The sequence below is a fragment of the Ranitomeya variabilis genome, chromosome 2, assembly GCF_051348905.1.
Source record: "Ranitomeya variabilis isolate aRanVar5 chromosome 2, aRanVar5.hap1, whole genome shotgun sequence".
Taxonomy (NCBI): Eukaryota; Metazoa; Chordata; class Amphibia; order Anura; family Dendrobatidae; genus Ranitomeya; species Ranitomeya variabilis.
The window spans coordinates 65707391-65733252 of NC_135233.1; the positions used below are offsets into that span (position 1 = coordinate 65707391).

Consider the following 25862-nt stretch of genomic DNA (forward strand, 5'->3'; position numbering starts at 1 on the left):
CATTAATTAAAAAATCTCATATATCTGGAAGCATAAAAAACTCCAAAATATGGTACTCAGGGGAGCAGCAGGAATAACATAAGAGCAAAAACTGCCCATTTTTGACCTGATGACGAATTCTCTTTAAAAGCTAAAGGGAGCAAAATGTTAAACCCCTTGATAACTAGGCGATTATCCATTTTACTCTCCTATTTTTTCCTTCCCTTCTTCCGAAAGAATTTTTCTTATTTTTACATCAGCTTAATGGGATTTTTTTGGCGAGACAAGTTGTAGATTTGAATGACACCAATCATTTTAATGAACATTGTACTGGAAATCAGAAAAGAAAATTCCAAACTCAGTGAAAAAAAATTGTTTATTTGGGTTTTGCTTTTAACCCCTTAAGGATCGAGCCGTTTTGTAGGTTAATGACCAGGCTTAATTTTTTAAATCTGACCAATGTCTGTTTGAGGTAATAACTCTTCAATGGATTCCAGTGATTCTGAGACTGTTTATTCGTGACATATTAGACTTCATGATAGTGGTAACATTTCTTTGATATTACTTGGGTTTATTTGTGAAAACATCTTAAATTTGGTCAAAATTTTGAACTTTTAATTCTTATGTCCTTAAACCAGAGAATTCAACTCTTCAACTTCTGGTCCAGCTGTTCTGCTCCTCTTCCCTGCCAGAGACCTTGCAGTGATGTAGATTTATAGTTCTAATGATGACCATGCACGGAAAAGAGACTTCTTCTTTCTACATAGAGCTTAGAAGGATTCAGCTAGTCTGGTTTCAATCATGTGATGTCATAGATCTAATGAAAAAGAGAAGAATTAACTGGGTAGAAAGGCAAAATAAGCAATTGTAAGTACACAGTGCTGTATACTATGATAACTGCCATACATATGACTGGAATTTTAAAGGGACCATGAATTCTGCTTAGGACAAAATCATTCTGGAGGAGAATGTCCATTTATATGCCCATAGGTGTATGGAATCATCAGTGAGTGACAATAAAGTATCCAAATTATGATCTAATATATCAGCTAAATGGTCACTTTGTTAGAGACACATACCTTTTCACAATTGGAGCTTCTCTGTATGAAAATTTGACCCATGACCCCCCAGTGCTGTATAAAATCAAGAAAGCAAATGTTTTGAAGATCAGTTTCATTGTGACTCATCATTAGGATGGGAATATTGAGAATGGTGTAATCAAGAAAAAACTTCTAGCAAAAGGGGAATATGTGGTTGTAGACAATCAACAAAAAGGAGTCAAGGGAGGATTTATTCTTTTGAACACAGAAGTGCAATGTAAAGCTAATTGCTTTCATATATACTGTACTTTGTTATTCATCCTCTATAGAAATTACTCACAATAAATAATCACTTAACAAAAATCTATTATTTAAATAGCGTACTACTAATATCAAAACACATAATAGGATAAAAAATACATATTTGTGACAGATAGAAGCTGCACTGTTGATTTAGAATCATCCAATAACTGTAGGGGTTACAAATTTTATGGCAGACAGGGAGTGGTTATCTCAGCTCCAGGGGATACAGGGAAAGTAATATTGTGTCCTGGACAATCATCCAAGCAGAAGGTGTGTGTTAGAGAGTCTCCTGTCAGACTGAAATCAGACAAGCTGCATAGACCAGTTTTTTCCTGGGAAGCGATTGCTGTAATAATAGAAGCAGCCAGGACAGCCAGGGACATCTTTATGACCTCAAGATAGACATGAGAGATCTACAGCACCGGACTCATCCCCCCCCACCTCACTGCATGAGCAAGGTACAGTTCTGCTTAGGTTAAGACACTGTGTATGAAGAGAAGTTATCTGTGAAGAGACTTCCATATATGTTGATGAAGAATTGCATGAAGAGAAGTGATTCTGTGTGATGAAAAGAAGCTTGAATAAAACCCCTGTGATCAACTTCAGCTCAGAACTGTGTCATAGCTATGTGCCTGCAAACCATTACTTCCCCTCTACTGTGAAGAGTTTTAATTAATTGTCACCCTGAGTAAGATTTCCTTAGGATTCCAAAAAGAACCCATGTTTCCTTTGTATCGCCTTCATATATTGAGTGGCGTGCATAAACACAAAATAGAAGAAAGATTGATGTTCATTGTCAGCTACAATACGTACCTGCACTGTTTTGTCCAAACGTCCATCCACCAGTACCCGCCTGCACACTGCACTTCACTAACCACCAACTATCAAGAAGTGCCCACTTTTTATTAACACTAATTCCCACCCACTGGACTATCATTAACTATTTCCTATCATATAGACTAAACCTATTGTTCCTATCCTATGTCCTATACCATTCCTAAACCACTTACTATATAACCCATACTCATGCTGTCTCAAAGCTGATCCTATACTTATCCTGTACGATACACTACTCACATTATACATTAACACTTTACATGATTCATAGGCTGTACATTACCATAATACATTATACAAGACACGCATCATTATCACATATAAAATGACATGACACCATACACATGGCAAGATTATTGTCTTCAGGGGCCGGAACAGGGTAAGACAGTCCACATCCCTACACCCCAACCATAACTCAACCTCCACTGGCCTGAACTGTTTTTACTTGAGAGAAAGGATCCATTGGTTTATGACGCTTGTGCAAAATTCTGACCCTCCTACAAGCATGGAGCCACAGAAAGCGTGATTAATTAATTAATTTATCATGCTTACGTATCACATTCCACAGCTCTTTACAGACAATATTAGCACTATACCCATTATCCCCATTGGAGCTCACAATGTAAATCTCCTATCAGTATGTCCTTGAAGTGTGGGAGGAAACTGGAGAACCCAGAGGAAACCCACGCAGACATGGGGTGAACATACAAATTCCTTGCAGATGTTCGTGCTGCAAAGCAATAGTGCTAACCACTGAGCCACCATTGGCCTTCTGACAAGCAATGTTTTCCCACTGCTCTCTGATATAATTTTTATGCACCTTTTTCCACAAGAGTTTTGCCTTTCTGTCTCTCTTAGATGGTAATGGCACGCAGTCTAATTGTAGGGATGTAGACTGTCTTGCCCTGTTCCTGCTCTTGAAGACAACAGACCCACTATGTGAATACCGTCGTGCAGTTTTATATGTGGAGTAACATGTGTCTAATGCAATGTACTATGGTGATGTACAGTATATAAAGTGTTAGCGCGCAATGAATATAGCATAGGGATAAGCATAGGATATAGAACAGGTTAGCATGTACATAGGAAATGGTTAAGTTTAGGATTAGCCCAGTGGGAGGCCACTAGTGCTGATAAGGAAGGGGCACATCCTGGTAAGGCCTCTTTCACACTTCAGTCTTTTGGCGTCAGTTTGACACCGCCATTTTCGTCAAATAGCGGATCTGCCATTTTTTTTGGTCTATTTTCCCATAGACGTGCATTAGTGACGGATTGTGGAGGATGGTCGTCCGTTCCATCCGCCATGCGACGGATCCATCGAGATTTGGCAGACGTCATCTAGACATTGACGGACATTATAACGTTTTTTGTCTGCGCCGAAATGGTGGTTCGCGACGGATCCGTCGCGTCCACCATTCCATCGTCGCGACCGTCATTTCGGCGGATCCATCGCCCCAATCCGCTTTTTCACTATGTCGGAGGTGACTGACGCCAAACAACTGAAGTGTGAAGAAGCCTTAGAGGGAGTGCAGAGTCAGCCAGTGAAGTGTGGAGGAGAGTTCAGGTGGGTAAAGACAGCATGGGCCAAACATTCAGGGCAGTAGGCAGCGAAATGGAGATCCTTGATGGACATTCCAACAATGTCTGGAGCCTAGGGCTCGGGCCAGTTACCATGGAGCGGGCCTGATCTTCTGACATGAGGTCGGTAGATATGGAGTTACATTGGGGTAGGTGGCCGGTCCTGGTTGCAGCGCCGGAGTGGACAACGAATCCCTGAGACTGATGGCGAGGGCGAGCTTGGGGGGTACCCCAAAATGAACCTGAGGCAGAACAGAAGAGGAGTTCTACTAAGAAGGAAAGAAGTGTGACTTGCTGTACCCTACCCCACCTGTATCCACCTGATGAACTTGGACTGTTTAGTAAAACTTTGACTGTTGCAAAGAACCTGGTGTCCTGTGAATCATATGCGGCGGCTCCTGAGGAAGGAATCCTGGAGGCAGCAGCCTACTAGTGAGTGTGATGCACCCCACACCCTACAGCACACTGACACTGGGACACCCCGTGTCTGTAAAGTGCCAGAGCGCAAGTGGACAGCAGCTTGGTTGCGACTACCGCTCTGCAGCATTTTACTTAATAATCTTGTGGTATAGCATATCCATGTTAAAGGGGTTCTCCACTTTTTGAAAAATGGTCCCAAACTGTGTAAAATACCTAAAATAACAAAACCAGTAGGCACTCACATTTCTGGTTGCATTGCTGGTTCTTCGACATTGCTCCAGTCATGGTAGTTTGGCTGCAGCACTGATGTTGCGTCAACACCGCACGTCACAGCAATAGCCAGTCACAGAGCTCAGTGGCGCGTGCTGTCAACCTCGGCACAACCGCTGAGATTAGTGGCACTGTTAAGAGTGTCATGTGCTTAAAAAATTAAGTTATTTCTAGGATATGTCAACAATCTCTAACTGGTGGGGTCCAACTGTTGTATCACCTGCAGATCTCTAGATTGCAGGATGGTGCTGTGCTTCTACATCTCTGTTGTCTTCGTTCACCCAGACAAAGCTGAGCTTAGCCAACAGATGAAGTGACATGGAACTTTCCCAGCTAGACTCTTAATTTTTTGCAGCAATTGACAGAGGTCACATAACCTAGAGACATGATATCTACGTCGGTCCTGAGACAAGCCTTGCCCTTGTATCTATGGGACAGACTAAGTGTTTTTTATTGTAGTTCTCCATTTTTTTATACAATAGAACAACATGTGAACTTGAAAACATTGGACAGACAGCAAATAAGAAACTACAGTAAGAATTAAATATAACGTAGAGTATAGTGGCAATCAATGAGGCATACTATATCATTAAGAACATGTGTTTGCAACCACTGGCAATGACTTCAGTGAAGACTATCTCAGAGATAGTCTTCACTGAAGTCATTGTCAGTGGTTACAAACACAAGTTCTTAATGATACTAGGTGGAGATAACAACCTCCTCTTGGTGGAATGGTGGAGTTTTAAAGTGCTTGAGATGTCACCCTTAACAAATCCCACTATCCAACAAGTGAACTCGTTCCTTGAAGTGGTAGGTTTAAGGACATTTCTTAGGAGTGGTGACAGTCAGACCCTTTCGGTTATTAGACTGGGCACTCCTAAGACGCCCAGCAATCTGTCAATTTAGACCTAGAGCTGAGTGTTAGATGAAAGAAAGTGTTGATTGGCATAAGGGTTGAAAGTTGTCTGAAGACTTACAATTCATGATTATTGGGGCCAGATATCGGATTTTTGTGAAGGATAGCAAGTAGAGATGGCAGAAAGTTTTCCATAAATCAGAATGATTAGCATTTTGGAAAATTAATGGATAATTTATATAGCTAACATTAACCTGACAAAGCAATCATTAAATATTTAGAAATGCGATAATAAATTTGATGAATGCTCTCTATTACTCACTGATTGCTTCTAGGGAAGAATAGTCCTATAATACATTACCCTGCAGCGGCAGTATATGGTGGCACAGGTACTCCTTATATCTCCATGTGCATAACTCTACCATGAGCATGAGTCCTTGTATTTAGATGGGTGGATAAAATAACGTTGGATGTAATGCAGGTCCATATTTATAACTTTTAGGCTATGATCACAGTTTCAGTACTTGGTCAGTATTTTATATCAGTATTTGTAAGCCAAAATCAGGAGTGGATGAAAAATGCAAAAACACTGACCAAATACTGAATATGGGATACTCTGGAGTGTGGACTACTTTTTGCAAAAACCATGACCCCTTTTTAATACTACACCCTGTTTATCACCACCGGGGGCTCAGTTTAATGATGGAGCATCCAACACCATGCACCAAAAACCTTCCAGAAGTTCCACTTTCCAGGAGGCTTCAGCAGCACACAGGAGGTCTGCCAACTCTTTGTGATATCTTGGTCCCTTCCTGAACCTTCCTGGAGCATTGACAAGTATTGCCAAGTTTCTTGCGTCTGTAGTTAAAGGAGTTGTCCACTGCTAGGACATCCCCTTCTTAAACTAAATGTTCAGCCCCGATAAAATAATAAAGCCTATACTCACCTCCCGTGCCATTCCCGCGGTGTCGGCACTCGCTTTCCCCAGGGCTCTCATGCAGTGTTGTGACGCCCATTCAGCACTGGCGTCACTGTCTCCACCTTTGGACAAACTGGACATGAAGAGGAAGCCAGTAATCAGCTGCAGCCCGGACTTCCTCTCCATGTTCAGTTTGTCTGTAGGCGGGGACAGTGATTGTGCATCAGGCATCATGTGTCATTCCACCGCATCACAGTCCCGGGATAGTGAGTGATGACACCGCTGGAACGCCGCCGGCACGGGATGTGAGTGTAGGCTTTATTACTTTATCAGAGCCGAACATTGAGTTTAAGGCTACGTTCACATTTGCGGCCAGCGCCGCAGCGTCGGGCGCCGCAGCGGCGCCGCATGCGTCATGCGCCCCTATATTTAACATGGGGGCGCATGGACATGCGGCGCACTTGCGTTTTGCGCCGCATGCGTCGCTGCGGCGCCCGCGTCGGGGCGCAGAGGACGCAGCAAGTTGCATTTTTTCTGCGTCCAAATTCAATGAAAAAACCGACGCATGCGGCGCAAAACGCAGCGTTGTGCATGCGTTTTGCTGCGTTTTTGTTTGCGTTGTGCGCTGCGGCGCCGACGCTGCGGCGCACAACGCAAATGTGAACGTAGCCTAAGAAAGGTTTTTTCTAGTAGTGGACTGCTCCTTTAAGTTGGTTATCTGGTGCTGTCTGGAAATTAATGTTGTAGATGATGTTACGAGCCTACAAACCTGTCAAAACCTGTGCACGATGGGCAGATTTTTTGCACATCTCCTGGTCATTAGACAAGAAATTGTGCACAATAAATGCTGATCATGCATGTGACTCAGAAATGTGTGGAGTGTTAACGTCAATGGCACCGTTTATCAGCAGATAACCAATTTCATCAGAACTTCAAAAAACTTCCACGTACTTTCAACTCTTTCAGAAGGTCTGATTTGCTTATACTATTTTCCTAGTTGAAGAAGTGACAATCTGCACAAGTTAAACTGATTTTTTTCACTATATGTTTTGTGCACTGTTATAGCTAGTTACGTCAATGGAACATGTTTACCTGCAGTCCTATGTAAGACTCCATGATCTTACGATGTGTTGCGCCAAGCTTAGCTACATCTGTATTTTATTCCACCTCCACAATAAAGTGCGAGTACTCTTTCACTCCATTCAGCAGCATAATGATAAAGCTTCACCCTATAATGGAGCGTAGCAGTCATTAGATGCATTGTACTAAGCGTTGCGGTGGCTGGTGAGTAATCTGTCAGAGTATGTCGCATGCTATTGTCTGTACGCAGCTGGTGTGTATTCCAGAGAGATGAAAGTGAAAGAAAGGCCTCAAGATTGCAGATGCCAGTTCTTGGCATCTGGTCACATTTTTTTTATAAGATCTCCACTGCTGCCTGAGCCTATCACAGGCTGGAGGGAAGGAGGAGCAGCGCGTTGTTCCTATGTGAACTGCAGCCTGAGCACTGACTGCACGCAGAAGAGATGGGATGGCACAGACCGGGGGCTTCACGAGTCACGTGTGGCATATGCCAGCCAGATACCAATATTACTGTATAATATTGCTGAATTATTAAGTGACCGCACATTATAGATGTTCTGCTACTACAATAACCAGCTGGAGTATATGTCTGGTGCTAGAAGAGATCCTCCTGTGCTGACTCCGGCATATTATTGTATATACACTCCTCAACATTGAAATTGCAACACCAAGACGGAAAAGTGGAGGAAATCACAGGATGGATAGACAAGTTAATTATATGCAGATGATGAAAAAATGAAAAAAAATTCAAAACATATCGATTAATTCAGTATTGAGAATAAGCGTTACTTGCAAAAATCTTCGCACTTGCACGCCTTGCCTGCTCTTAATGAGGAATGTTCTGCCGAGCTGAATGCACTTGGGCAAATCTTCAAGATCCGCTGCTGGCAGCTCCCTTTGCAATTGTCGACTAATGGCGTCCCAAATGTGCTCGATGTGAGACAAGTCCGGAAACACTGACGGAGATGGAAGCAGATTTAAGCCATGGAGGCTTCTCATAGTAACATGAGCAAAATGTAGCCTGGGGGTTGTCCTGTTGAAAAATGGTTTCAGGGACACTTTGGAGAAATGGTCCCACTGGTTTCATCAGCAAAACAATGTAATGCTGAGTTGTTAGTGTACCTGGAATAAAGACTATTGGCAGACATAAATTGCAAATATTAATGTATTACACAGCAAAACAAAGAAACAAAGCTATACAGACAACATGAGGCCAAAGGAGTGGTGGACTGAGGTTCAGTTCCTTTACCGACAGATATACCTGGAGTTGTTCTGGTGCAGTGTTCGGGGCTGTCAGTAATGGATTCTCATTACCTACCATCCGGTCATGCTGGAAAAAGAAATTCAGTGCAGAATCATCTATAAGTCAATGGAGTGTGGTGCTTGAAAAGGGATAGGAAAATTAATAAACATGACATATAAACTGTCCATATTCTGGTGTGTTGTGATTTTTTTTGTTTTTAGTTTTAAAGGGGTTGTCCAGGATTGGCACTCTATGGGACCACAGATGTGTCAATCCTCAGAGCACGCACACCGTACGCAGTCAGGATTCTCCAGTGCTGGAGGTGTGACCCGGCGAGTGCAGCACCGATATCCTATTCCTCCATACTCCAGGATGCAGTGAAAAATTTGAAAAAGACCCGGAGCAGGTCGAAACGTTAAGTTTCTAGCACTACTTGTTGCTTTTCTGTCCCCTTACCCAGCATTATGGGTGAACTATTGTGTTTACATAAACCAGCATCAAACTGAAATCCTTTGCGTGAGTGCGGTTGATTTTCTACAAGTCTGCTACTTGAGTCTCCCAGTTCAAACTGTACACCCTCATCAATGCTAAGTGCACTCCATATTTATCTACGAAAAGACATGTGAACGGAGCCTGAATAGTGGGCAATGTTTTGTATTTGTAGGGTTACCAACCAAGAGTACAGGCAGGCGACCAATAATTTGTATGTTGGCCACAATTTTTACAAATTTTTATGTTAAATCTGTGAACGAATTGTTCTTATTTCAATAAGACACAAACTGAAGCTAAACATCATCATGATGGATCTAAACAGTGTCCTATTGGTTATTTATAGGGTTTATTGGTATTTTGTCAAGGTCTCTGTCTTTTTGACTACATACAGTATAGTGCTATATGTGCTGGGAAAAGTGATAAATATGCTCGCAGAAGACCTGAATGCAGATGGTAATAGATCCTGAAATATTGAAAAAATTGATAAAAAATGGATACAGTCTGATATTTCTCACCGTAACTTACAACAAGTCTCCACCTAAGGCATGCACCTCCTGATGAAGCACATCGTGGTGAAACGCACGTTGAGGTGCCTGTGCTCCCCCCTCTCTGCTGTTCTCAGTTTTTTCCTAGCTGGATCACTGTGTCCTAAGGTATTGGAATTGTATTACCGTATATGCTCCATTTTTTATCTAGCTGCTTTTGTCCTAGATTACATGCATTACTATATATATGGTGGAGCTTATTATAGTCCTCACTGTTTGGTAATCTTGTCCCTATAAATTAATGAGGGTAATACATATACCTATCTAATGCACATTTTGCACTCTCTTGCTATCTGCTATCTGCCAGTGCCTACTTTTATCACTTATACCATGTACTAATTTGATATATTTATGTGTTTAGCTTTGGGAAGGCACTTTTGGGGGATATGCTGCCTATTACATCAGTAATTGATTGATTTAATTGTGAATCATATTCATTAACATCAAGATGTATGTTTTTTTTTTAGCAATCCACTACCTATTTCTATGAATTGCTGTAATGACTTAATAAACTTTATATATTACTGTTACTATTGGCTGCCCCTATATTTATTTCCTGTATTGGTTGCATGATATCGTTCATTTTTAATGTGATTATTCCCATTGGAAAATTGCTTTGGTCTTTTATGATATTTCTCATCAGTTAAAATCTGTTGTAAATAAAAAAAATAGCAAAAATGCACTAACACAATAAAGCTATGCATTATTAACGAGTGACTGCAAAATGCAACTAGAGAGCAGGTCTGCAGCTATCGCCGAGAGCAGAAGTACAAACCACGCAGCACAAGCTCTGCCGGAGGAATGGGGAACATGAAGGCTATGTCAGGATGTGACATTTTAGCCCATGTGTATGATGATACTTTTGCTTCTAAAGGTTGTGAATCAGCGTGAGATATACAGTCATGCACACAAGCAAATCTGTTCTCTATTCAACAATGCTGTCTGACTGTTCTCAGGAATAGCGCCGTCATCTGTATGTGTCTCATCCTCCTACTCTAGTGAGGGTGGATACAGATGGTCACGTAAACGGGGAACATACAGAAAGCAAACTTTTAGCTGTGTCACAGGATGAAACTGAAAGGCCAAGTATAGCATCTTCAGAAAATCTCTTGCCTCATTCCTTCTCCTACAAACACCCGTCATCCACACTCAAATCCTCATCATCTGCCTACTCAGCACCTCTCCTCCTCCCACCCCGCTGCTATTATTCTCTGTGTCCCCACCCTTCCTCCCCAGTTGTCCATCTTGTTCTATTGTTCTCTCCGACACTGGCAGAGCTGACGGACATCATTCTGAGAGATGGCTAAAAGTCAAGATAATGGGGCTAGTCCCTATCAACCTAAACACTATGTGCATGGCATTTTTTGAAGTCTTTCTCTGTCTTGTACCAATCCTTACTGAATGTTCATGCGTTCAGGGAAGATCCTCTAAGGAATTCTTCACTGGGTGTCCAATATCTATTACACTGTAATTACTGGTAAAGAGTAGTGATGAGCAAATGTACTCAGATACAAATGTTCTCAGATACGGTCTGATCTGAACATGATCGGGTGCTAACCGAGTGTCTTTGGCGTGCTCGAATAATATGTTCGAGTCCCACGGTTTCATGTCTCGTGGCTGTTAAACAGCCACAACAAATGCGGGGATTGCCTAACAAACAGGTAATCCCTGCATGTGTTACTGCTGTCGAACAGTGGCCTCGGACATATTATTCAAGTACGCCAAAAACACTTGATTAGTCCCTCTACGATCACAGGTCTTAAAATAGTATTGCTTTTTCATATGGGTCTAATAGTTCTTATCGGCTTCTGTAGGCTCCAAGACCCAAGTGCGACTGCAACTCCTGCACCAAGTGGCACAACGTCCTGGGGAAAGGCAAGTATTTTGCTAAACTTAATCCATGAACCTCTGGCGCTCTTGGCGTTCCTTCCACCAGTCCACTATGGAATGTCTTATCTTCAAAGCACACGTATCATAATTTGAGGAAAATATTGATGTAATTATAGTTTGTGCTTTGACTTTCTTTTCACTCTTTTTGCTAAAATTTTTAAACCAAAAAGATATACATCTTTACGTTCTATTTTCTTTTAGCTTTTCTCTATTATTAAATGTTACTATGTAACAATAGTTTTACCTTAGCCATATCCCTAACCCTAGAATTAAGTTTAACCCTAAATCTAATCCCAGCCCTAAATCTATACCTAAGACCACCCTAACCCTAACCCAGCCCTAAACCAATTCCTAGCCCTAACCGTCACAATTGATGGAAAATCTCTTCCTATAGTTTTCACATAGATACAGAAAAATTTTTTGTCTCTGACATGTGAAAACTGCAATAAAGGATATGTAAAAAAAAAAAGGTTATATCATGGTATTTCTTAGGTTAAAAGAAGACACAAGTCCATCAAGCTCAATCTTTAGTCTAACTTGTTTTTTGAGAGGAAGGCAAAAACCTCATGAGGCAGATGCTAATTGCCCCATATTAGAGGGAAATTTTGTTCCTGATTCCACATAGAGCAATCAGACTAGTTCCCTGGATCAACGTCCCATCACAGAATCCAGTGCCCATAACCTTTGATATTATATTTATCAAGAAAGACATCCAGGCCCTACTGTACTGTATTAGTGAACCAACCATTACAACATCATGTGGGAGAGAGTTCCACAGTCTCACTGCTCTTACAATAAAGAATCTGCATCTGTGATGATGGCAAAACATTCTTTCCTCTTCTTTCGTCTACATGTAGAGGATGCCCCCGTGTCACCACCGGAGACTTAGGTGTGAAAAGATCACTAGAAAATCTCAGTACTGTCCATTGAAATACAATAGTTGTATGTTATATGGTAATTTGATCTGCCCACTAGCTGTCTTCTTTTTACAAACTGTTGGTTCTGCAGTCTGCCCATTCCCTTAAAGGTTTATTACTAAATCTGCAATATTCTCCACAAAGCACAGTAAATGCATGCCAATTGTTAATACACACACTAAACCCAACATAAAGTTTATTTGTTGTACCTTTGTGTCTTTTTTTCATTTTTTAATCATCCCCTCTCTGCATCCAGCTTCACTTTGCAGAACGGACTATCCTATTTTTATCTGCTACACAAAACTTCATTCCTCATTGGCACTTGATTCTCCTCAGTGCTGCACACCCCTCCCTCTCCTGTGTGCCCCTTACTAGCCTCAGCTATCTGAGTTATCGCCAAGCTAATCTGAGTGAAGAACTCACTTATGCTTCTGTGCATTGTCTGCTCCTGTACAGTGCCCTGCCTGGTCGATTGTATCTTCTGCTATCTACACTACCGTTTAAAAGTGTAGGGTCACCCAGACAATTTTGTGTTTTCCATGAAAACTCATACTTTTATTAATCAAACTAGATGGCAGCCCGATTCTAAAGAATCGGGAGTCTAGAATCCATATATACTTTATTTATTCAAATGTAAGAATAATTTGGTGGGCGGGGACCCTCGGCCTCCGATTTGGTTGGCGGGGCCCCACGGCCTCCGATTTGGTGGGCGGGGTCCCTCTGCCTCCGCTTTGGTGGGCGGGGCCGCTCGGCCTTCGATTTGGTGGGCGGGGCTCCTCGGCCTCCGATTTGGTTGGTGGGGCCCCTCGGCCTCCGATTTGGTAGGCGGGGCCCCTTATCCTCCGATTTGGAGGGCGGGGCCCCTCGGCCTCCGATTTGGTGGGCGGGGCCCCTCGGCCTCCGATTTGGTGGGCGGGGCCCCTCGGCCTCCGATTTGGTTGGCGGGGCCCCTCGGCCTCCGATTTGGTGGGCAGGGACCCTCGGCCTCCGATTTGGTGGGCGGGGCCCCTCGGCCTCCGATTTGGTTGGTGGGGCCCCTCGGCCTCCGATTTGGTGGGCGGGGACCCTCGGCCTCCGATTTGGTGGGCGGGGACCCTCGGCCTCCGACTTGGTGGGCGGGGACCCTCGGCCTCCGATTTGGTGGGTGGGGACCCTCGGCCTCCGATTTGGTGGGCGGGGCCCCTCAGCCTCCGATGTGGTGGGCGGGGCCCCTCGGCCTCCGCTTTGGTGGGCGGGGCCGCTCGGCCTTCGATTTGGTGGGCGGGGCTCCTCGGCCTCCGATTTGGTTGGCGGGGCCCCTCGGCCTCCGATTTGGTTGGCGGGGCCCCTCGGCCTCCGATTTGGTAGGCGGGGACTCTCGGCCTCCGATTTGGTGGGTGGGGACCCTCGGCCTCCGATTTGGTGGGCGGGGACCCTCGGCCTCCGATTTGGTGGGCGGGGACCCTCGGCCTCTGATTTGGTGGTCGGGGACCCTCGGCCTCTGATTTGGTGGTCGGGGACCCTCGGCCTCCGCTTTGGTGGGCGGGGCCCCTCGGCCTCCGATTTGGTGGGCGGGGTCCCTCTGCCTCTGATTTGGTGTGCGGGGACCCTCGGCCTCCGCTTTGGTGGGCGGGGCCCCTCGGCCTTCGATTTGTGGGCGGGGCCCCTCGGCCTCCGATTTGGTTGGTGTGGACCCTCGGCCTCCGATTTGGTGGGCGGGGCCCCTCGGCCTCCGATTTGGATGGTGTGGACCCTCGGCCTCCGATTTGGTGGGCGGGGACCCTCGGCCTCCAATTTGGTGGGCGGGGACCCTCAGCCTCCGATTTGGTGGGCGGGGCCCCTCGGCCTCCGATGTGGTGGGCGGGGCCCCTCGGCCTCCGATTTGGAGGGCGGGGACCCCCGGCCTCCGATTTGGTAGGCGGGGCCCCTCGGCCTCCAATTTGGTGGGCGGGGACCCTCGGCCTCCAATTTGGTGGGCGGGGACCCTCGGCCTCCGATTTGGTGGGCGGGGACCCTCGGCCTCCGATTTGGTGGGCGGGGACCCTCGGCCTCCGATTTGGTGGGCGGGGACCCTCGGCCTCTGATTTGGTGGGTGCGGCCCCTCGGCCTCTGATTTGGTGGGTGCGGCCCCTCGGCCTCTGATTTGGTGGGCGCGGCCCCTCGGCCTCCAATTTGGTGGGCGGGGACCCTCGGCCTCCGATTTGGTGGGCGGGGCCCCTCGGCCTCCGCTTTGGTGGGCGGGGCCGGGCCCCTCGGCCTCCGCTTTGGTGGGCGGGGCCGCTCGGCCTTCGATTTGGTGGGCAGGGCCCCTCGGCCTCCGATTTGGTTGGTGGGGCCCCTCGGCCTCCGATTTGGTGTGTGCTCTGCCTGGGGCCACTGTGCTCTGCCTGGGGCCCCATATGCTGCCTGGGGCCCCTGTGCTCTGCCTGGGGCCACTGTGCTCTGCCTGGGGCCCCATGTTCTGCCTGGGGCCACTGTGCTCTGCCTGGGGCCCCATATGCTGCCTGGGGCCCCTGTACTCTGCCTGGGGCCACTGTGCTCTGCCTGGGGCCCCATAGGCTGCCTGGGGCCCCTGTGCTCTGCCTGGGACCACTGTGCTCTGCCTGGGGCCCCATATGCTGCCTGGGGCCCCTGTGCTCTGCCTGGGGCCCCTGTGCTCTGCCTGGGGCCACTGTGCTCTGCCTGGGGCCCCATATGCTGCCTGGGGCCCCTGTGCTCTGCCTGGGTGTAGGACACTGGTGACGTCACTTATCTCCGGACATTAGCTCCGGACATTAGCTCCGGACATTAGCTCCGGACATTATCTCCGGACATTAGCTCCGGACAAAGCCACGGAAGTTGGCACAAATTGCAGGAAGTAGTATTCTAGGCAATTATATATTAGATGAGTTGCCAAATGAATTGAAAATCTAGTCCAGACATTGACAAGGTTCGAAAAAAAAGATTTTTATTTGAAATAATAATTTTCTCCGTCAAACTTTGCTTTCATCAAAGAATGCTCCCTTTGCAGCAATTCCAGCATTGCAGGCCTTTGGCATTCTAGCAGTTAATTTGCTGAGGTAATCTGGAGAAATGTCACCCCATGCTTCCAGAAGCCCTCCCACAAGTTGGTTTGGCTTGATGGGCACGTTTTGCACCATACGGTCAAGCGGTTCCCACAACAACTCAATGGGGTTGAGATCTGGTGACTGCGCTGGCCACTCCATTACAGATAGAATACCAGCTGCCTGCTTCTTCCCTAAATAGTTCTTGCATAATTAGGAGGTGGCTTTGGGTCATTGTCCTGTTGTAGGATAAAATTGGCTCCAATCAAGCGCTGTCCACAGGGTATGGCATGGCGTTGCAAAATAGAGTGATAGCCTTCCTTATTCTAAATCCCTTTTACCTTGTACAAATCTCCCACTTTATCAGCACCAAAGCAACCCCAGACCATCACATTACCTCCACCATGCTTGACAGATGGCATCAGGCACTCTTCCAGCACCTTTTCAGTTGTTCTGCGTCTCACACATGTTCTTCTGTGTGATCCAAACACCTCAAACTTGGATTCGTCTGTCCATAACACCTTTTTCCAATCTTCCTCTGTACAATGTCTGTGTTCTTTTGCCCATATTAATCTTTTCCTTTTATTAGCCAGTCTCAGATATGGCTTTTTCTTTGCCACTCTGCCCTGAAGGCCAGCACCCCGGAGTCGCCTCTTCACTGTAGACGTTGACACTGGCATTTTGCATGTACTATTTAATGAAGCTGCCAGTTGAGGACCTGTGAGGCATAGATTTCTCAAACTACAGACTCTAATGTACTTGTCTTTCTGCTCAGTTGTGCAGCGCGGCCTCCCACTTCTCTTTCTACTCTGGTTAGAGCCTGTTTGTGCTCTCCTCTGAAGGGAGTAGTACACACCATTGTAGGAAATCTTCAGTTTCTTGGCAAATTCTCGCATGGAATAGCCTTCATTTCTAAGAACAAGAATAGACTGTCGAGTTTCACATGAAAGTTATTTTTTTCTGGCCATTTTGAGAGTTTAATGGAACCAACAAATGTATTGCTCCAGATTCTCAACTAGCTGAAAGGAAGGTCAGGTTTATAGCTTCTCTAATCAGCCAAACTGTTTTCAGCTGTGCTATCATACTTGCACAAGGGTTTCCAATGGGTATTTTAACCATCCATTAGCCTTCTTACACAGTTAACAAACACAAAGTACCATAAGAATACTGGAGTGATGCTTGTTGGAAATGGGCCTCTATACACCTATGGAGCTATTGCATTACAAACCAAATGTTTGCAGCTACAATAATCATTTACCACACTAACAATGTATAGAGTGTATTCCTGAATCATTTAATGTTAACTGTCCTTTTTTTTAAAAAAAGAGGAAATTTCTGAGGGACCCTAAACTTTTTTTTTTTTTTAATTGGAGAACTTTAATTCAAGTAGTGTCTACATGAGTAACTTAAAACCATAACTTAATCCTAAATGGATAGAATCTTTGACAATAGTAGCAAATAAAACCTAAAGTCACGTTCAGAAACACAGTTATAACAGGGTTATCAGTGGGTAAAATACCCTAAACTTTTGAATTGTAGTGTACATCAGCATAGCCGCCTGTGTGGTTTTACATCCTTAGCTGGATATAACAGAACTCAACTCTCCTGCAATCTTCAACAACGGTAGTGGAGAGCTGTTTTAAGAACTCCAAATACTGCTCCATTGCTGCATTCAATAGAAAAGAATACTTTGTCATATGCGCAGTGTTTGCCACCAGTGATAATAAACGGTTTATATTCAGTTTCAAATATGGACCGATGGACACGCACATAAGGTCAATAATCAGGAAAAATTGGCATATACTAGGTAAAGATACAGAGCTGACTGACAGATTTGAAAAAGGCCCGTTGTTTGCTAGCCGACGCAGCAAAAACATAGGGGACATATTGGTACGAAATCGAATCACCACTGACCGCACACATTGGCTTAACAAAGATACCCCTAAGGGAAATTTTAAGTGCGGACATTGTAACCTATGTACACAACATATGACAGGTAACACCATTAAAATAGGACCAATAAAGCACACCGTCAAAGATTTCATCTCCTGTAAAACCACCTATGTAGTGTATGTCATCTTTTGCCAGTGTGGTTTCTATTATATAGGTAAGACCATCCGCCCCCTATACATTCGTATAAAAGAACATTTTGCTTCAGTCCGAACAGGAAAGGGTGTCCCCCGTTTAATAAATCATGTCAGGCAAATTCATGCAGGTAACACTCAAACATTACATTTTGCTGGCATTTCACGGGTGTTTTCACCGCAACAAGGGGGGAATTTAAATCAGCTTCTATTAAGATGTGAGGCTCGATGGATAATGCGTACAAACGCTATTGGCCCAATGGGACTAAATGAACGGATAGACATGTCGGTCTTCCTTTAATCCGCACTCAAAAAATTTTTTTTATATATATATCCCTCTTGCTGCGTTAGATACATATCCTTCCTGTTTTCTCCTCTCTCTAAGCTGTGTTAAATATAATATGACTTAGCACACTTCACTTCGGTTTTTAAAGTATGTGTATGAGCACTTGTTTTAAATCTGTTATATGTTTTTTTGTATCGTTATAAAATAAACAATTAATTTGTTTTACCTGTGAGGCACGGCAATATGGGGAGGTAACAATGTCTGGATAAGACTATAAATCCCTCCTCCCCATTTCCGTCTATCACCGGGACCTGTAGAAGCGCCTTCTGCGCGAAACAGCTGTTGTCCTTTTCCCCTCCAGCACGTTCCCTCCCGCCCGCTTGACTCTGTAAAATGTCCTTTTAAAGAATAAAGAAAACGATTTTTTTGTCCGGCCAGAGGAGTGCGCTACATTCTTTCTCTTTGGACTTGATTATAAAATCAGCTCTTAGTAAAGAATGAAGGCAATATTGAATTATGTATAGTGAACTTGATTCAATACTGTCTTCATTCACTTTATGTTAATCTGAGATGACAAAGCTCACTTCAGTAACCAGAGCTTCGTTATTTCACTCTCTGCCTATGCAGAGTGCAGCAACTGATGACAAACTCATCTGGACTGCTGCTCTCTGTATAATCAGCTCCAAGTGAATACCCATTATGTGGCATCTTCCATCTTGGCACTCCAGTGCACTGGCCAATATGACGGGGCACTCTGCTGTAATAACCTGATGAATATGAGGGACCACCGATGTCCAAGTGAAACATCTGGAAAATACTAGATATTACCAAGCAAGACTTAATAGAACATTGGGCCATGGACAGACAGGACAGAGGTAAAATGATGTGTCATCAAAACCAGAAGGACCTGCTACCTGCAGCGTTTAGCATGGTGGTGGAGCTCCAGGTGACAATGAAGTACTGCCCGGTAGTGCGAGGGCTGAATGACCATTACAGGTCGCCAGCACATGGTTAATCCCTTCAGGATGGAAAAAATCAGATGCCAAAATAAATTCAGTTACATTGACAAGAAAGATGCATGTCCAAATTGTAAAATCCAGTCTATCCACCAAGGACAAGGCCAAGTCCTGACTCCTGAGACCAAATGGCCATAGATTGGCCCATGCACTATAAGATATCAATGATCAGTATCTGGAAATCTGGTATTCTCCACGGATTGTGGGTCTTATGGGTCACCATCCGTGGTTCTGATGTCGGTTGCTGAAGCTTCTACTGTACAAAGAGTGAGCTGCTGGGCTCAGGGCGCTGGGCTTTACTTCATTCAGTTTTATGTCCACCACACACATGAATTTCACACAGCAGCTGACAAGGTCAGAGATTTGGAAAGGGCGTTCTGCTCTTGGGAGGGGAGTACCATGCTGACATCCATGACTTCACAGTGCGGGTGGCGTGCAAAACAAGCAACATTTTGCAACCCCATAGACTGTGGTGCCAGGAGCAAATGCCTCTCTGCCCCTCACCCTCGCTACTCCATTGCCTGCACCCACTATAGTGATATTACTGGGTTGTCTATCCTTTTTAATATAGTCACTGTGCATAAATACATTTTATTGCAGGCACTAAACTTTGAGGTGTATTGTATGGGTGGAGGTAGCAAGTTACCTGTGCCAGATGCCAAAGTTGTCGCAACACAACTCCGTTCTAAGTTGGTCAGGCATAAAACATGCAGGCTATGGCCCCTCATGGTCACACACAATTGATGATAGTTAAGAAACTTTTCGGATGACAAGAGGCCAAGAGACTTTCTTGGGATTGCAGGCAAAGAGAAAACCTTCTAAGAAAGGGGGAAAAGAAGCGTGATTTTTACAAGTGCTATCGGATCAGTCCCTTTGAGATGACTCTGGAATGGAGAATTGCCCCAACCTACATTTCTAATCCTCAACTCTATTTCATATTTCATTCTGTTCAGCACATTATACACAGTTGTATAACTTGTATTTGTGTCATCTCTGTGTGAATGGACAAAAGGAGAAATTCAGCGTTGTATGACTTAATTAAAATCATGTTCTCTTTTCAAATGCCACTTATGTAAAAGAAAATATAATGTAGTTTCATTTGCCAGAAACTCTTTCCTTCCCTAAGAAAACAAAGTGACGGCAAAAGTTAGAACTGAAAAAAATAATATTTTCTTTATGTATAATGAGTGATATTTTCTTCCATTTTATTTTTTTTAATTGCTAGGAAAATCTTAAAGAGGACAAATCATTATTAGCTGATAAAATATACTGATGTGATTTACCTTCTACCGCTGGAGTCAACTGATACCGAAGGGGTTGTCCGACATGTTAACAAGGCTTCCAAATCACAACGAGGCTTTAACATAAACTTAGCCATATTCAGCTGATTCTTCCCCCGCGGAACTAGTGCATGCTGCTCTGGTGATCTCTGATCACTGACACCTGTGATTGGCTGCAGCGGTTAGGTGACTGGAATGGTGCATCATTGGAAATGTCATTGGTAACGCAGCATCAGTGACAGCTACAGGAAGTTTGTTTGGTTAACCACCGTTTGTTAGGGGTTCCTTGACAATAAGCTGATCACAAAATGTTCCCCTGTTAGGACCTCCAGCAATTACCTGTAGTCTTTAGGGAAACCTGGAGAGTAAGTGTTAAATTTCCCTGCAGAACCATCCTAGGTAGATTGCGCATTATACAGTTCTTTTCAATGATTTGTTTGTATCATGAACAGAGGTCTCCTCTCACTGTAAATCACTGTCCTGTGTAAGCCAGTGCTGGAGCGGCGCTTTAAAATTCCCATAGGCTCATCCTGACTCCCATATAGACCTCCATGAATGTGTTCAATGTCCACATCAAGAGGAGTTGGTAACTACTCACATGAATATGGATCAGGTTCTGGAGAATAACGGTGATTAAAAGATTCCGTTTTATGAAATGTGATAGGCCTGCCTAAATAGATTTTTTTAGGGCACACTTAAAACTATTGATATTGGTATAGAGTAGTGCATTCCAGAGAACTGGTGCAGCTCGAGAGTAAGCCTTAGAGATGGGAGAGGGAGATATGAATTTTAGAGAAGGATAATTTTTAGATCAGCTTAAGAAGAAAATATTAGGGCTTTTTACTTTTTTTAAGACATGTAGGATGTATTGAAAGGGTTGTCCATTACTCAGACAACCCTTTCTTAAATATTATATTTCCCTTCTACTAACCTCCGCTGTGCTGTTCTTATGATATTGGCCCCAGGTCTACCAAAGATCATGTGACCTTGTTATGCCATGTGAGCCCTGCAGCCAATCAGTGGTCAACCACTGAGGGATGCTTCCTTTGGATGAACCTCGGACATCTGGTGAAGGTGTAAGTGCTGCAGCCCAATAGCAGGCACTGATTGGCTGCAGGGCTCACATAGATAGATATGAGACATGGATGGATAGATAGATTGATGATAGATATTAGATAGATAGATATGAGAGAGATAGATGGATGATAGATAGATATGAAATAGATGATAGATAGACGATATATATTAGATAGATAGATGACTATAATAGATAGATAGATAATAGATACTGTAGATAGATAAATAGATAGATAATAGATAGATAGATAGATATTGTCGCGAAAATGAAGGCTGCACTCCAATAGCAAAAATAAAAGTGGTTTATTGGCCCATGTGCGACGTTTCAGTCCAGGATGTGGACCTTTCTCAAGCTTGAGAAAGGTCCACATCCTGGACTGAAACGTCGCACATGGGCCAATAAACCACTTTTATTTCTTCTATTGGAGTGCAGCCTTCATTTTTCTGTACAATAGCATGAGGTTTGGTATATACCTGGAAGGATTTTTTGCACCCTTTGTTTTCTTTTGGTGCTGCTTTTTGTTTTCTTTTTCTAGATAGATAGATAGATAGATAGACAATAGATATTAGATAGATAATAGATGATAGATAGATAGATGACTATAATAGATAGATAATCGAAAGATAATAGATGATAGATAGATGATAGATACATAGACAATAGATATTAGATAGATGACTATAATAGATAGATAGAGAGATAATAGATACATAGATAAATAGACAATAGATAGATATTAGATAGATAATAGATGATAGATAGATGACTATAATAGATAGATAGATGATAGATAGATGACTATAATAGATAGATAGTAGATAGATAATAGATAGATAGATAGATATAAATAATAGATAGATGATAGATAGATAGATGACTATAAAAGATAGATAATAGATCTCTCTCTCCCGCACCTGAAATCCGCTGCCTCGGGGTAACTCTCGACTCTGACCTGTCCTTCAAACCTCATGTCCAAGCTCTTGCCACCTCCTGTCACCTCCAGCTCAAAAATATTGTCAGAATCCGTTCCTTCCTCAGCCCACAATCTACCAAAACTCTTGTGCATGCCCTCGTCATCTCCCGCATCGATTACTGCAACACCCTCCTCTGTGGCCTGCCCGCTAACTCCCTTGCACCACTCCATTCTGTCCTCAACTCTGCTGCCCGGCTAATCCACCTCTCTCCTTGCTACTCCCCTGCTTCTCCCCTGTGCAAATCCCTCCACTAGCTCCCAATTCCCCAACGAATCCAGTTCAAACTACTAACACTGATCTACAAAGCCATCCACAACCTGTCCCCTCCCTATATCTCTGAACTAATCTCCCAATATCTTCCCTCACGTAATCTCTGGTCCTCCCAAGATCTCCTACTCTCCTCCACACTTATTCGTTCCTCACCCAATCGCCTCCAAGATTTCTCCCGAATATCCCCCATCCTCTGGAATTCCATGCCTCAACACATCCGGTTATCCACCACCCTCGGATCCTTCAGACGGAAACTGAAAACCCATCTCTTCAGGAAAGCCTACAGCCTACAATAACCATTCTGCCGCCTCACCAACCACCGGAGCTGCCGCCTCACCACCGCCAGAGCCGCCGCCTCACCCCTACCTTCTGTCTCTTCCCCACTATCCCATAGAATGTAAGTCTGCAAGGACAGGGTCTTCTCCCCTCTGTACCAGTCCATCACTGTAAACCTGTTTACTGTAAACGATATCTATAACTCTGTATGTAACCCCTTTCTCATGTACAGCACCATGGAATTAATGGTGCTATATAAATAAATAATAATAATAATAGATAGATAATAGATAGACGATAGATGACTATAATAGATAGATAGATAGATAGATAGATAGATAGATAGATAGATAGATAGATAGATAGATAGATATGGGATAGATGGACAGATATTGGATAGATATGGGATAGATAGATAGATGACTATGATGACAATTGTTTGTTCTTAGCAGGATTGTAGTGTTCTGCTTTCACTAATGGCCGGGTCTATAAATATTCTTCTTCCTGCTGCGTCTCCCTATTTTCTCCCATACATCAATCCTTTGTTATCAGACTGTGGGATATTAGTACGGCCCCAACATCTCGCATTTGCAGATTTACAAGGATGAAATACCTCCACGTATGTGAGGAGACACGTTTGTTCGCCCAATCTCATTTTCCCGGCCGGCTCATTTTTATTCACATGTGAGCACATCCTCATGCTCCACAATAAATCTTTTACATCCGTGACTAATTCCCCTGTTTTCATGTGCGCAACACAATAAGGATCAAAACGCAGGCTGCAGGGTACGGCTTTGTGTGTGCAAGCAATTTCTGGAGTAAAAATATAAAAGGAGATTTTTTTACTAGTTTGTGGGGAGCGAAAAGAAAATCTTGGGATCCTGACAAATTACCATATTCATCTTTATTCCCTGTAGATTGAGATTTCAATGTAGCTCAGCTGGCAGCGGAGAATGGGAGCACATTACTCCTCCATCGGCCGAGCTGACCAGATATAAATAAATTTAATCATAATACAATAGGACAAGGTTACCTCAATGATTTACTGAACACAGAAATTGAATTATCCCTTTAACCTGTCAAATGACCACCCGGGCACATCTCCTTCTGTTTGTATGCTGAGCTAACAATATCTATATATTTGTCGAATTATGTGTCAGGTTAGGTCATGCTGAAGATCTATTCAGGGTTATCTTCTTGTGTAAAGTATTTTTTATGTTCTGTTTAAGTTGAATCTATCTACTAAATCTGGGGGACCCTTACAGCCCCCATAGGTTATCCAAATTTATATCCAAAATGTCAAAAAAGTCATGCAGGGAGAGCATGTCGGGATTATATAGAGACTCTGCTCCCCCAAATATTCCCAGACAGCATTAAGGTGGTCAGGCACTTATAATATTTTAGAATTTTTGCTTGAATAATGCAGATGTGATTACAGCCTAAGTTCTTAAAGGGAGTCTGTCAAGGTAAAATGACTGTTCAAACTGAACACAGGAACTCGGTACTCCCTTGGTGTGGTCAAGCACAGGTACTCGGTACTCCCTTGGTGTGGTCAAGCCCAGGCACTCGGTTCACCCTTGGTGTGGCCAAGCACAGGCGCTCGGTGCACCCTTGATGTGGCCAAGCACAGGCACTCAGTGTATCCTTGGTGTGGCCAAGCACAGGCGCTCGGTGCACCCTTGGTGTGGCCAAGCACAGGCACTTGTGCACCCTTAGTGTGGCCAAACAGTTCAGTGCACCTACCCAACTACTTTTTTTTCCATCTATCTCCACACAAGTCTTCCTTGATTAATAGCCCTGCCTTTACAGGATCTTGAAAAGGACAGAGATAGATGGAAAACTAGTAGGTGGGAAGGTGCACTGAACTGTTTGGCCATATCAAGGGTGCTCCGAGAGCCTGTGCTTGGTTTGAACAGTCATTTATTGCTGATAGTCTATAATCAACCAATTTGCTGTTTAGCTTCGTAGGAATTTTATTTTAGGGTAAGTTCACAAGCTTTTTTTCATGTAGATTTTGATGCAAAATCCACATAAAAAACACTTGAAATACTTTTTAAATAAGCTTTGGATTGGTTTCAAAGTTAAAACCTAGAGTGCACATAGCACTGTTCTTTCCATGTGTTTTTGTGTTTCTTCTGTGTTTCTACCTTAAAAAAAAAACATTCCAAATTTGGCTTATGCAACAGAAACAGAAAAAGCATAAAAAGCACCAAAATCACAGAAAAAAACACACAAAAGTGTCAAAAATCTACTTAAAAAACTCAGTGTGAAAATGCCTTTATACAGAATAGAACTTTTTAAGTTGCATTTTTTTAAATGCAAGCAACCTATTTTACTTAATGGGTGCAGAAATGTTCCAGAAAATCTGCAATATCAAAAACTCACCAAAAGCTCATCATGGGCATTTCTTTTTACTATACTCTTGCCTTTTTCTATTCTATCAATTATAACTTTATCTACGTAGGATTTTCATACATTTTTAGGACATCATTTTTGGGTGCTTAAATTTTTTTATTTTTTTTTCACAATGGCAAATCCTTTAAAAATAAAACTTTTTTTTAATTTGACAAGTAGATATTGTAGATATTAGAGATGAGCAAATGTTCCAAAATTCTAATTTGGCTGATTTGCTCTAATTCGACAGGAAAATAAGTCGACCTCCTTCTTTTTTGCCAGAACGTATGTTATGATGTCATGTACCTGCAAGTTAGGGGAAACTGAAAGCCTGTTTGATTAGTTTGATTAGTTTAAATAAGTTTTGATTTGCTCTGTAGTTGATATTTTTAAATGTTTATTGACTTTTAATACAAATTATCCATTTTCAAATAGTTTTATATGTTTTTTGGTTTATATAATTATTTTTCATCGTTGCTAATTTTATTTGAGTAGTTTTAAAAATTTTTTATACCATTTTGTATAGTCATGTGTCTATGTACTTAATCGTTTATATGTCATAACATTCCTTTCTCAGAACATTACAAACCGGGGAAAAAAATTTTGTGGATATCCTCCGAGCTACTGTGCAATTAGATGTCCAGGCAGGTTGAGAATAAAACTTGATGGTTTATTCAAATTCTCAATGCGTTTCGAAGTCAAAAGACTTCTTCCTCAGGAGATGACATTGACATTGATCGATTCTTGCAATCGAATAAATGCTGCATTTTACAGCACCAGCGAAGTGAATGAGATTTCTTAAATCTCAGAAC

General features: G+C 43.3%; 1 long non-coding RNA gene across 1 annotated transcript in view; it reads right to left on the reverse strand.

Moving 5' to 3' along the window:
- Nucleotides 1–397: 397 nt before the first annotated feature.
- Nucleotides 398–25862, reverse strand: part of LOC143804428 (uncharacterized) — a 326044-nt gene continuing 300579 nt past the window's right edge. The window contains exon 4 of the long non-coding RNA XR_013221023.1: nt 398–796. This is a non-coding gene — a long non-coding RNA (uncharacterized LOC143804428). The remainder of the gene's footprint in view (nt 797–25862) is intronic.